This window comes from Camelus ferus, chromosome 26, assembly GCF_009834535.1.
Source record: "Camelus ferus isolate YT-003-E chromosome 26, BCGSAC_Cfer_1.0, whole genome shotgun sequence".
Classification (NCBI taxonomy): Eukaryota; Metazoa; Chordata; class Mammalia; order Artiodactyla; family Camelidae; genus Camelus; species Camelus ferus.
The window spans coordinates 23,096,848-23,106,476 of NC_045721.1; the positions used below are offsets into that span (position 1 = coordinate 23,096,848).

Below are 9,629 nucleotides of genomic sequence, written 5' to 3' on the forward strand. Positions count from 1 at the left end.
CCCCACTTACACATGTGGGTGATGCTTCAAAGAGTGAATGCTACCTCTCAGTAAGTCTGACCTTCATATCAGTATCACCAGTGAGAGTAAGAATTGTGCCATAAAAGAGTATATTTAAAAATGCAGAATTAGTAGATATTTGATACCTCTCCTTCTTTTCTTTTCTTTTCATTTAAACACAGCTAAATGACAACAGAATAGAAACAGGAACAGAAGAGCATTTGTGTTCTAAATCCTATATTTTCTAAAAAAAAAAAAATTGAAAGAACAAAATGCCATTTCCTGTTGTAAACTTGTAGACTGGTATATACTTGGATTAATAAAAGGGAATACTTTGTATCGCTCACTGTGAAATGGAAAGTCTGCTTTCTGCACATGTAGCACATTGTGAAGTGTAACACTGGTATTTTACATTGCCACACATGCAAGTGTGCAAAAATGTAAATGTATTTCTCTGTCGTTAAACTTAGCTTGTGTTTAAGCAGCCCCAACGCTGCTTGGTAGTGAAATAACCTTCCTGGTATACTCAAGGTAATTCTAGCGGCCAGGGTTGATCACTCTGGGGTAGCTCCCATCGGTTCAGGAAGCTTCCCCCTCTCATCTCTGATTCTTTTCTCCGGGGGTGGGGTCTGGGTTCCTAAAGTGGGAGGACAGACTGTCCTGACTCACTGTGCCCTCACTGGCCCCTGCAAGACCTGCCCCTCTGGCCTTGAGCACTGGCCCCAGTCCTGCCACCTCTTCTCTGATACTGACATCTTCTGCTGATACTGACATCCCTCCGTGGCCTCCAGTTGTGTGTCCTTGTTTCCGCATGCTCCCCAGCCTCCACGCCAGCCCCTCTGAGTGTCTGCTCAGCCACTTCTGTGTACTTCCTGGGGTGTTCAGAAATGCTTGTCCACTTTCCCAGGCTACAGGAAGGTGCCTGAGACTATGAGGCTGACCTCAGACCTCACTGCACAGACATCCCTGTACCTGAGGCAGAGAGAAAGAAGCCTTTTGGCTAATGGGACACAGAGGAACTTCGTCAGACTCCATTGAATCACAACTAGTTCTAACTCTTCCCTTCATGTCTCATCAGACTAGTGAACTACGTGTGACGTTGATTTTGACACTTTGATGTTCTTTAGCCATGAGTCTCCCTTTATTTCTATCAAAGGGCCAGAAATAACAACTCCTTCAGGACTTTCAGTGCTCAAGATCCCTGCTGTTTTCCTTGGAATCAGAATCAAAAGACATCATTTGGCACGTAGCCCATGTATAATGTAAGCTAATCCATCAACACGACAGCATAAATGAAACTGAGATCCTACTGTCCTCTCCATTTGATGAATCCAGTAGGATTTACTGTTCTACATCCTCTCTTTTTCTACTAAATTGGGCAGAAACACCAAATCAAAGTGAACATTTTGGATCTGCTTACTAAGAAATACTTAATGTGAATTAAAATTTTAGTACTGAAATGAAGCAGAGCAGTGATCAACTACAGAATGTAGGAATATTTGTGCACATCATGCAGGTGCATCTTAAATTGAAATACTCTTTGTTAAAACAGTATAATGAATCCATCCTAAAGCAGTGGGATTGAGTAAACATAATGTGCATCACATATGGAAATAAGTCGTGCAGGTAAAATGTGGATCCTGATGGGATATGAAGGATTCCCACTCTATGTCTTTTTCTCTATGTTGTTGTTTACAAATTATCCAAGTTCATTATGGAACTTGGTGGTTCAGAAAGACACCAGAGAGGAAGGGGGAAGCAGCTGGGGGACCTAATCCATGTGATGAAAAGGAAAGGCAATTAATGAGGAGCAAAGAGCTCAGGAGAGAAAACCCATGCGGCAAGATAAAGAGTATAAGGTAGCATTTCCAAAAGAGAGCAAGCAGTAGGCAGCACAGGGAGAGGCAGAGCTTAATTTCCAGCTGTCTGGTTTGTATCTGCTGTAAAGGCTGTTTTCTCCTTCCTCTTAGGTAGTAATGCTACCTCCAGACCTACTTCTCTCTCTTACACTTGTGTTTGGAATCCAGTGGTAGTTAACTCTGAGACGATATTTTGAACAGGAAATAGTAGAAGAATCTTTGTATTCAGTTTTCGGTGAAGCCTCAATCCCAAATCTTTGAAAAAGAAACATGGCCAGAGAAAGGTCAAAAGTCCCAGGCTTTAAAAATATTAAATAACCACTAAATAAAGGAAATAATGAACAACCATCCACTTGGAAAAAGTTGTTTCATTTATAACAATCGTTGTTATAGATGGAGAGGTGGCCGACATGGGCTGTTTTGCAGGGGCTGACTTTTCCATTATATGCAGTTAGAGAACAGGAATAAGGGAAAACTGCTCTTAAAAGAGAATTAAGCAGTCTTTCATCTTAGGAAGGCCACAGTTGGAAATCTCTGTGTGTATCTTTTAAAAAGCTTTAGTTCTTTCTTTCATATGTGAAACCTCTTGGGTGTCGAAAGGGTTTTGAGCAAAATAAAAATTGAAAAACATAAAGCTATGCATAGAAAGTTATAAATTAAACGTAGAAATACATTGTTCTAGATTATAATAAGCACATGGGTAAATAGCTATTAATTTTGCTTCTGGAAATTTCTGATTGTTTTCACCTTTAGTAAAGGAGCATTTTAGTTATTTTAAATTTTTATACCTATCTGTCCAGACAAAGTCATGACATTTCTCTTTCCTAAGACCTTGCATGTCATTTATCAAAACAAAACATATTGGTATCTGGCCATGATATCAGTATTGACTCCTTAATATCATTAATTTATTAAGAATCAATATAACCATATTACTGGCTGAAATTATAATTTTAGAGGGAATTATAAAATCCCTCTTATATATTATTATTACATATTATTATAAAATCTTAGCATTGGTTGTGATGACGACACATTCAGCAGTTAACAGCAAAGCCTAAATATTTATGTCAATAAGATACCAATATCAATAAATTGATAAACAATAAAATATCAATAAAATAATACAATTGGATAGTGTTTATGAAAATCTTTTAAGTTAAAATCAAAAATAAAGATTCTTAAATGCTTTGCAGATATTGAAGGATTATGGGGAAAGAAGTCCGTTTAGCAGCTCAGAAGTAGCAGTGGTGGAGAGAGGAGTGGTTTAGGATGTGTGATTCCAGCATGAACGCCTCGGCTGAGGGCAGGTGCGGCACTGACTGCGGGAATTGTCAGCTGTACCTGCGTCAGTGGGCCTCACTGCCTGTCATTTTAAGAAATTGAGAGCAACAAAATGCCTCAGAAACACCCAATTTATATTTCAGAGTAAAATAATACACACTTGATACATTTGAGGAGAAAATTTGACATTGATTTTTAAATAAAATTATCCATAAACAATTTGAACCCGTATCTCAGAGTTTACATTCTCTGTATCTCAGAGTTTGTATTCTCTGCCCACAGTTTACTCTTAATTAAATACTTGGCCTGACAACTTTGAATTTCACAGATTATTTTCTTTCTCTGCCAGTCGCATTTTACTTCCAATTGATATATATATATATATTTCTTTTTAAACCAGTAACTGTATTTAGTCCAGACAGAGTAATATGAACTAACATTTCTTGAGTAGATACCATTGCCAAACACTCTGCTTCATGCTCTATGTACTTTATTTTATTTAAACCTCATAGAACAACTATACCAGGCACTGTTAGTGTCATTTTACAAATAAGCAAATTGAGACACAGAGAGTTTAAACAATTGGACTGAAGTTTCAAAGCTAATAAATGGCAAAGCAAAGATATGAATCTAATTTTGATTATACTTACCACTTGCAGACAAAGTTCTTAAATGTTCTTGAAGTCTTATTGTATGCTTTATTAATATATCTATCACTTTATTGATGAAGTAGTTTCCATAAGCTTGATTTAGACTAACTAAATGTGATTAACTTAGGCTAAACTAAATATGAGGGTTACATTTTAATCAATTAAGATCAAAAGGCATCAAGGGAAAGTTTTTCAAAGAGGCTGTCAAGTATCTGGGAGCTGAAATTTTAAGAAATGTAAGTATACAACACTCGGGCTGAAGGCAATAACGTCTGTCTTGAGAGTACACAGTTTAGCCCTCAACCTTCATATATGGGGCATGGAGTGTGGAATGGTTTCATGATCTTAGAGTCACTCTTGTTCCAGTTTCCTATTCCTGGTGAAATCCGGGTCACACTCATGTCGTGCTCTCTTATCTATCTTTTCCGCTGCATTGACCCAAAGAAGGAACACAATTTTTTCTCTTTGTTTCCCCAAGCAATTAATATCAAAGCCCATAGTGTGTGATAGAATTTAGCTGAGTATTTGAGAGAGCGTTAGCAGAGTCCAGCTAACGTTTGAAAGGTGAGAATTATAGCGGCCTCTGATTCAGATAATCATTTTGAAATCCTTGTTCATTCCTGAATATCCAGCAGAGCTGAGTGTCTCAGTGAGTTTTCTGTGTTGAAAGCCAGCCAAAGAGGTCCCTTCTCACGTCTGGCATTCCCAGATAACAAGTTACCTTCAGCTTCACGTCTCCCATCCAGTACGATGCTCACGACAGTTCTCAGAGAGGCAGCCCCATGACGCTTTGCCTTAAGAAAACAGATACAAAAAGCAAAACTAAAATGGCAGCCAGTAGAATGTAGTAAAATATTTTTTAATCATAATAACGAGAGGGGAATGTATTCCAAGAATGAGAAAACATTTCAATAGGATGACCAAATTTTCTTTAAAAAAAATCAACAAAGTTAAAAACTTTCAGAATGGACTAAACAGTCAGTGGCCAACAGCAGAATTCTATAGAAATGAATAATTTAATGCTAATTTATAGAAAAATTATTTAAAGGAATAATAAATAGTCCCAATAAAAGTAGTGAGAAGAGACATGAAATACTTAAGTGGAAGTGTGTATGACGTAAGTGAAGAGTAAATACAGACAGTTTATGTTTATGCATGGAGAGATTCAATCCTGTGGAGATGTCCATTTCCTTCCCACGACTCCAGCATTGTAATGCGGTAACAGTGTAATATCAGCCTCAGGGCGTTTTCCCCCAGTGGTTTGTTTGTTTTCTTTTTTATTACAATTAAAATAATTTGATAATTCATATGGAAGATATCTCTGACCATATATTTCTGTGAACTATTGTATAAGATATTGGGGATAAAATAAGAAACAATAAGAAAAGACACAGCCCCCAAGTCTTGTGGAGTTTTTATTTGTAGTGTGAAAGTTAAAAAGTACACAGATAGATAAAATTACAGAATGTGATGGATAATCAGGTTACTATGGTAACAGGTCAGACCTCATTAGACAACAAAGAGCTCTCTGAGAAGTAACCTTTAAGCTACAACAAAGAACATCTAGAGACAGACATATACATCTAAAAAGACTGAAAATCTATTTACCCGTTCTGTTGAGAGCGATGAAAGGTGTTGGTAATGTTTTCTTCTTTGCATATATTCTTTAAAATTTCTATGATAAACATGAAAAATGTCTAAGAAAAAAAGACATTAAATTCGTTTTTTAAAGAACCATAAATTAAACAATTGTGATTTTTTCTAGAGGGCCCTTTATGTAAGCCACTGCCTTAAACATCAATATATTCTTTAGTGCCTTTCATATAAAAAATTAATCAATGAATGAATATAGATACAGATGAAACACACTTTCTCGTAGTCTCTGTTCACAAACATACTCAGAGTACTCTGAGTACTGAAATATCTACAGTCTTTATTTCAGCAATTTATATAATGTATATATATAAATTTGATTAAAAATACAGAATATTACTACTTACCTGATTTTTTAAAATATTCCATATAATTTCATTATGTTATATTTTTTTAAATCCTAGGTTCAGTTAGGCACTAGAAGAAATTAGATGGGTCTCATTTAATTTATTACTTAACTTTGTTTCTATTCATATTTTTAATTTTTTATGAATGTTTTGAATTCATTTCTTTGAAATTTCAGGAAGATATGGACATTGGAACAAACCTTTCACAAATTAGAATGGATTAAAAATTAGTACTTACTTCTAATATATTTGGCCAATGTAAGCCCATTTATGTATTTTTTTTCCTTCAAAATATGGAGATTCAAACATATTATCGTGTAAGTAGAAAGATCATTTTAATAAGGGTTTTATTTTTTTATTTTTTTACTGAGTAACCTTAAGGTCAGGATAGGTAACAACAGATATTTTTTATATTTCCCTTAATTAAACAGCCAATGTCTGAAAAATACACCTCTTACAAATATTGCATTCTAATGCCTTTCAAATGGTCATTTTAAAAGATGGCAACTTATTTGGAATTTCATGTTCTACTAATGTCTCTTTAAATATAATCTCCTATTAAATAGCCCATGAGGCTTCCAAATAAATTCAATGGGTAAAATCCTAGACACGATGGAATTAAAACACATTTCAGCATTAGAGATGCACGGGCCCATGTGAGTTCTACTTCAAGGGATTGCTCCTTAGAGCAGTAATTGGCAAGTGGTTTAAAGCAATCAATTAGAAGTTTCCACGAGTAACTAGGAGCCAAAGCATTGTGGTCTTGGCTCAAGAATACCCCTGTGGAATGAACGTTTAAATCCATCATGAGCGAAGTCCACTTTGTTTTACATGACACTTGTATACCTCATCAAGGGAAGTACTAATCAACATGCAAGAGCTTTCATTTCAACATTTAAAGCTTATAAAGGAGAAGTCGTGGTAGCTTTTCCAAATGATCTCCAGGAGAGGAAAGAGACGCCAGAATAAGCAATGCACGCCTGTTGCCCCGCCAGTGACCTTTATCTTGAGCGAGAGTTACTTCCTGATGTAGATGTTGGAGACGGTTCATTTTGTGTGTGACTTCAGGCCAAACCAGCTCCCTAAAATGAGGTGAAAATGAAACTTTCAATCCTTTGGACCCAAAGGAGGGGGTGAGGTATGACGAGTGCTACTGCTAAACTAGGCTCACTGGTACTTCTGGCAGGATTTTCATTCTCCTCTTGCATAATATGGGCCCCCCTTCCAAGTGTCAAGTAGAGGAAAGACTATGTGGCATTTAAATCCAATTTCAAATATCTTCAATTCACATTTGCTGAACAAGAATCAACAAAAGAGCTCTATAATGAGAGACTTACTGCCAGAAGTTTTCCATAAAGATCTGTAACAACCTGTGTCTAGAAATCCTTGTGCCAAATAGGATGGGGAGAGAGCTGATGAAATGAGGTCATGGGAATAGAAGAACTTGCTTGGGACGTGTTATTAAACTTATTAATATCTTAGTTTGACTCTATGACATAGAATCCAGCTAGCTTATCTTAGCTGGTTTCCAAGTCAATAGATCTGTGAATGATCTTGACTTACAGCTTGGACCTTATCTGCCTCAAGCTTCCCAGGAAACCAGGAAGTCCAGTGCAGAGCCCTCTTCAGCCACAAAGCTTCCTGCAGGGTGGGAACATGACAGTCACTCCATAGGTATCTGATCCGCAAATTTAGGCCCAGAGGTGACCTAAGTCTATTTTTTTATTTCCTCAAAGATTTGAGGAAGAAAGAATGGAAATAGGAAAAAATACCTCTAGGGGTATTATTGATTTCAATCATCAAAATAGTTAGATAATGGAGAAAAACGGAAAAATGATAAATCTATCTCAGTCTCATTTTTCTGAAAAAGAAAGGTTAATCAGAGTTGATTTACGAAGTGTCAGATTTAAAGAAGTTATATCCTGGGAGAATTCACAATTTCTCTTCCCATCATACATCACAGAAAACTACCTATAAAGGATACTGAAGGAAGAGAAAGGCTTTACAAGTATGATGAATCAGAGTTTGTAAGCCTGGGAGAAGGCTGACATCCAGGAAGCAGGTGCTTTTGCAAAGGACTTCAAATTTTAGTTGAGGAGGGGGTAGACTAGTTGTGGACAGGACTAATAATATAGTACCAAGAGCTTCAGAAAAACAGGGTGAGAGGCTCCTTAGTAAGTAATGTAATAGGAAACAATGGTAGTGTTTTGAGGAATTTGAGCACCCAGTATATTCTCTTAAAAACAACTGAGGGATGGAACAAGGCTAACGTTTATCGATCACCTTCTGTATGCCTGTTGCTCCACTAGCCACATCTGTCCACATGAGGTATTGATTAATTGTAAATCCACTCCATGCGGTGTGGACTTAATGGAATTTGTTCTTCCATTTTAAATGAGGGGGTAGGGAAAGACTGATATTCAGAGTCAGTGTCTTGCCAAAACCCGCACCGCTATTAAAGACCAGGTGGGCTACATGGCACTAGTGGCCAATCATGGAAGCAACTGAAGAGAATTAGAAGCAACTGGAGAATCTGAATTAAATTCAGGAACTTGGCTTCATCTCAGTCACACTGTACTGCTTTCCTTCTCTGGAAACTTGTGTTCTCTGGCCTCTGGATTCTCAGGATGACTTATCCTGCCTGGAAAGCCTCCTTCACCCTCCCACTTTCTCCCCCATGTTCTCTTGGCCTCTGATGCTCACACTGGGCACTTCCTTCAGGAGCCTGCACCGCTGTCACTGGGGAAGGTGGTTCTCCCTGAGCTCCTCCCAGTCACTACACTCACCAGCCCACGCCTTGACGTCTCTTAACTTGTCTGTTGACCCCTCTTGGCAGCTGAGCTTCTTAAGAGCAAGAATTGTGTCTTTTTCACCGTTTTAACCATGGAGCCTCATTCAGTGCCTAGAACATAGAACAAGTTTTACACAAATTGTCATTGAAAAGGGTGTGGTATTCAAGATAAAGGGAAGAAACGTACTCAAACGGAATTACCAAGGTAAAAAGGCAGACCAAGTGTAGACAGAAGAGTAAGGATATATTCTTGCATGGTTTCTGAGCAACAGGATGGCTGTGCCCTCTGAAGGGGGCTGGGAGGGCATGAGGGACCCTCCGCAGTTCAGGGAGCTTAGCGGAGTGCTTGGTGGCAGGAGGAGGGAAAGGAAGATCTTTGAAAGACTGACTGACTGTGCCTTATCCTAAAGAGACTTTCCATTAAACTTGAAATGATTCGAATTTTTTTACCACCCCCCCGGCCCTCCGTGCTCTGGTGCCTAGCTGCTTCTCCAGCCTCGTCCTGCAATTCTAGTTACCTCTCCTTACCTTTGCTACAGATCCAGTGGCTTTCTGGCTCTTTCCGGAACATGCCGAGCATATTCCTACCTCGAGTCTTTACAGGGCTGGTTCCATTTTAGCATTCAAGTTCTCACCTCTTCCAGGAAAGCGTCAACAGTGACAGTACGTGAAACGTCTTCCCCCACCCCCAAGGACCGTCATGCTCTTTCATACTTACTGATCTCTGAATTTATATTTTTTATTTGTTTTATGAGATTTACTTGCTCTTCTTTCATCTCAGCCCTGGAATTTTAAGCAGCATGAGAACAGGTAGGTTCTTGACGGTTTCCCTCTTGAACCCCCATGCCTGGTGCATAGTAAGTGCTTCATCAGTATTTGTGAATAAGAAAAGGAGTTGACCGGCCACCCTGCCATCTTGCTGTGTGACATCGTCAGTGAAATGGATAAACTTGAAAACAGCAGCTAATAGCAGTTAACGTAGTATTACCATATTACTATATTCTGGGCACTGTTCTCAGTGCTTTATGTGGATCCATATATTTAA

General features: G+C 38.1%; 1 long non-coding RNA gene across 1 annotated transcript; it reads right to left on the reverse strand.

Annotated features, from left to right (window-relative positions):
- Positions 1-6,792: 6,792 nt before the first annotated feature.
- LOC116660013 lies at positions 6,793-9,339 on the reverse strand. The gene is made up of 3 exons (XR_004315370.1): positions 8,580-9,339; positions 7,357-7,434; positions 6,793-6,875 (listed from the first exon to the last, which is right to left on the reverse strand). It is a non-coding gene; the product is annotated as an uncharacterized LOC116660013 (long non-coding RNA).
- Between the last annotated feature and the right edge of the window lie 290 nt (positions 9,340-9,629).